The following is a 4,885-nucleotide window of genomic DNA, read 5'->3' as shown; positions in this document are numbered from 1 at the left end:
AAGTTAAACAAATCCTCATCCACCTTAAGTTGAAATAAGAAGCCTTTGCAAATATTTTGAATTTTTTGTTTAATGATTACATGTTGCAATATACATTTTGAAAATTAATTGCAAAGATTAATTAGATATTGTCCAACTCTTTTATTATAAGTATAGGTCATAACATTCTAATTTCTACGCTTGACTCTGACTAGAAAGGTAGTTTCGTTTAGAGGTTTGTACAATTTATTTGTGTGTAAAATTGATTTTGTTTTGTAGTGACTATTTTTTAGACATGTTTTATAAACAATCTTTTTTAGTTCAATGTTTTCTATAGGCAAGGACTATGCTACTAGCACCTCTTGTTTGAATAAAATTTTAGCTAAAATGAATATGTATGAACTATCTATGCAATACAAAAATATTTATGGTAATTTTACAATTATAGTTTCAACCATATTAAACTTTGTAATTTATAAAAATATCTTTTCATTTTTTATTTAAAGTAAGTCATTTTGCATGTAATTTCATATATAAAATTTTGATATAAGTTCACCAATACATAATCTATAATAAATATCATTTCATAAAAATAAATATCATGATGATAACCATCTAACAAACATAAAAATCATCTAAAATACACATTCAATTACACTAACATCATATAATTATATACACCTCTAACACATATAAACGTCAATAGCTAGCACATAAGCCTAATAATCTAACATGGCATCATCATCGTGATCACATATAACAAAACACAAGAATTTTCTAACATCATCACCACACATCCTCAAATATACATCTCATGTCAAATAATTTCTATAACATACACATCTATCTGCAAGCACATTAAATGAACATATCTAACATGACCTAACAATATACACATCAACACCAACATATAAATTAAGTACATCAACATGAACAAAAAAAATTCACCATATATATATATATACATATATACATATATACATATATACATATATACATATATATATATATATATATATATATATATATATATATATATATATATATATATATATATATATATATATATATAACAAGTCAAATAATTGATATAAAATATTTGATACAACAATACTAATGGTGGCCTGGTCTATAGCAGAAGATGATGGATGGTCAACTACCTCAAGAGTCGAATAATGAGGTGGAGGAGGAGACGGATGGTCTACTCTCTGAGGAGAAACATGAGGTAGTGGGCCATGAGGTGAATGAGGAGGAGGTGGAGTACTATGAGAAGGATCATCACCCTGATCATCATCTGATGGGGTAGTACATCTGGCTGAAGGTTATGTATCTACAACATGGTTTTCCTGAGGAGTAGGAGTAATACCAGAAGGATCACCACCCTAATCATCATGATCTGATTGGGTAGAACTAGGTGAAGGCTGTGTATATTCTATATGGACATCCCTCCTCAATGTCAATATAAACCTGATAGCTCCAACTATATGATGCATAAGACTCATCATATCAAGCAACAAGTCCATCCAAAACTCCAGGAGCCTAGGATATGCCCTGATCTATTGACCCATTGGAGGGAAGACTCCCACCTCAACCAAAATTCTTGAGAGTCAGTCACCCAACTCCACCCTGAATCCATTATCAGGCCTATGTCATGACTGCATGTCCACGGGTATCTACATCCGATCAGGATGTCCCTCACCCTTCACAATCTCAGTCATCTTCGCATCTACATATGGTGGGGGAGGAGGCATCTCCCCAATGAATGTGTCAATGTATACCATGTTGGGTTGTGTTATATTCTTTCGACGACTAGCCCATGTAGTTAACCAGGGGGTTAGAGGTGGGGCGGAGGCCCCCTTCGTTGCGCCGATTGTGTAGCGGGTGGGGGGGGTCACAAGGGGTTTGAGGCATACCTGTAACCCCACTTTATGGGGTCCGAGGCAGTGCCCCAGAAAAATTTGGTTTTGGACCATATGTTAGGATGGGCGGACCCACTTATGGTTTTGTGCATGATTTTCACACATTTGTTTTGGATGTGATGGTTTTCAGTCCATGGTATTAGACACGATGGTTTTCGGTCCATGGTAATGGATGCTTGGCATGTATAAATATGTATTATAACATTGAAAGGAACATAATGAAAAATCAAGCTAGTAGTCCCGGGTTTGGGATCCAGGGGAAAATCTATTTGTATATGTGTTTTATGTGTTATGCTCTTGCATTGTTTATTTTCTGTGTTTTAGAATTCGTATGCAGGTAATTTCTGTACGAGGTTAAAACCTACATTTGGTATCAGAGCATTTTTGGCTTCAAGGGGACACCTTTGTTGCTGAGGGGTTTCACTTGAGTCTGTGGTAGACCCTATTCAGTTGGAGATCTACGAGATTGATTCTGGTGGTGAAAGAAGATGGCGAGCAATGGAAAGATAGAGATCAATAAATTTAATGGTCAGAGTTTTGAGTTGTGGAAATTCAAGATGGAGGATCTGTTGGTGGATAAAGATCAGTGGATCATGGTAGATCCAGGTACTAAACCAACAGGAGTGTCCGATGAAGAATGGAAGAAGTTGGATCGGAAGGCAAAGAGCATAATAAAATTGTGTGTCTCAGATTCAGTATTGTTGAATGTATTAAGGGAAGCTACGACGAAGGCTTTGTGGGACAAGTTAGGGACTTTGTACCAATCTAAGTCTCTGGTGAATAAACTATTCCTGCGGAAAAAACTATATAACTTGAGGGTGAAAGACGGAGACTCGGTGACAGAGCATCTGAATGCATTTAATAATGTGGTAAGTAAGTCAGCGTTTGTTGATATTAAAATTTCAGATGAATATAAGTGCATCATTTTTTTGTGTTCTCTACTAGATTCGTGGGATAGTCTGGTTATTGCAATAGGTAGCAATGCAACTGCCTTACAGTTTGATGAAATAGTCTTAGCCTTGCTGACGGAGGAGATGAAACAGAAAAATATGGAGAGCTATAATGGTGATGCCTTGTCTGTACGAGGACGGTCCCAGAAAAGAAACAAAAATAAGTCATCGAGTGGGAGATCTAAATCTAGAGGGAGATCTAAATCTTTAGGAAAACCTAAAAAGTGGTGTGCTGGAAATGCGGAAAGGAAGACCACTTTAAAAGGGACTGTAAACCTAAAGCTCTTGATAAAGGAAAGGGATCTGATGATGCTCCTTCTACAGAGGTGAAAACCACCTCAGATGAAGGTGGGGATGTGTACTTGGCTTCTACAAGTACACATGTAGATCATGAGGCATGGTTGATTGACTCAGCTGCATTCTTTCACTTCACTCCCCATAGAGAGTGGTTCTGTGAGTATGAGAAATATGATGGTGGTGATGTCTTCTTAGGGGATGATAGGAAGGCTAGAATCATTGGTCGCAGAAAGGTAAAGTTGATGTTCTAAGGTGGAAGGGTTAGAACACTTTTGGGTGTTCTGCATATTCGTGCATTGGCCAAAATCTGATTTCTATAATCAAGCTGGATGATGCAGGTGTAAAAATAGTGTTCGAGAAGGATACCTGCAAAATGGTTCAGGGAGCACTGGTATTGATGCAGGGAGTTTGAATTGGAACTTTTTGCAAGCTACAAAGTAGCAATGTTATTGATGGGTGCAATAATTCTGTGGTTCTTGAAAGTGGAGTAGAAAATCTAGTGGTCTATAGAGAGAAGACCATGTTGTGGCATCAAAGGCTTGGACATATTGGAGAGAAGGGCCTTCTAATACTTCAAGGTAAAGGTATGGTAGAAGGTATGAGTAATAGCTCTCTGGATTTTTATTTCTGTGAAAATTGTGTATATGGGAAGCAGAATCGGATGAGTTTCCCCTCTGGTAGTAAGAGGGCGAAACAGATACTAGAACTTGTGCACAGTGATGTGTTTGGACATGTGAAGGTTCCATCACTAGGTAAGTCTGTGTACTATGTATCATTTGTAGATGACTTCTCAAGGAATACATGGATATATTTCCTTAAGAAGAAATCTTAAGCCTTTGACAGGTTTAAAGAATTTAAGGCTCTTGTGGAAAATCAGACAGAGAAGAAGATAAAGGTGTTGAGGACAGATAATGGTGGAGAGTTTTGCAACAAAGAATTTGAAGAATTCTGTAAGAAGTGTGGTATAGAATGACAAAAGACTACGCCATATACACCTCAGCAAAATGGAGTTGCAGAAAGAATGAATAAGACGTTGATGGAAAGGGCAAGAAGCATGCTCAGTGGTGCCGGGTTAGGATAGGAATTCTGCGCAGAGGCAGTGGATACTGCATGTTACCTAGTCAACAGGTCACCTTCATCAGCGTTGGAGGATAGACTCTACAAAAGGTATGGAATGGTAAGAAACCCTCTCTTTCACATCTGAGGGTATTTAGATGTGATGCATATGTACATGTTCCAAAGGAGAAATGGACCAAGTTGGATAGTAAATCTGAAAAAGTGCATCTTTATTGGGTATAAGGATGGTTTAAAGGGTTATAAGCTTTGGAACCCAGTCACATGGAAGGTTGTGTACAATCGAGATGTGGTTTTTAGAGAGGTAAACGATGTTATTAAACATGAAGTCCAACCAAATGAACCTAAGAAGATAGAGTTTGAGCTTAAGGAGGAAGAATCAGACTCTACAGCAGAGGAGGAATCAAAAGATGAAGAGCCACAAACTCCGGGTGTGAGAAGATCAGTTCAAGAAAGAAGGCAGCCAAAAAGGTATAGTCCATCTACTTTCTGTTCAAATTTTTCTTTATCCATTACTGATGATGATACGAAAAATGTGAAGGAAGCAGTAGATTCAGAGGATGTCAAACTCTGGGAAGAGGCCATGGTTGATGAAATGGCATCATTGCACAAAAATGAGGCTTGGGATCTAGTGGAGTTGCTGGCTGGAAGGAAACCCATTGGCAG

This window comes from Pinus tabuliformis, chromosome 9, assembly GCF_031772625.1.
Source record: "Pinus tabuliformis cultivar Carrire ecotype Pingquan chromosome 9, CPIR1, whole genome shotgun sequence".
Taxonomy (NCBI): domain Eukaryota; kingdom Viridiplantae; phylum Streptophyta; class Pinopsida; order Pinales; family Pinaceae; genus Pinus; species Pinus tabuliformis.
The sequence above is the reverse complement of the archived record's forward strand: the minus strand, read 5'-3'. Positions refer to the sequence as shown.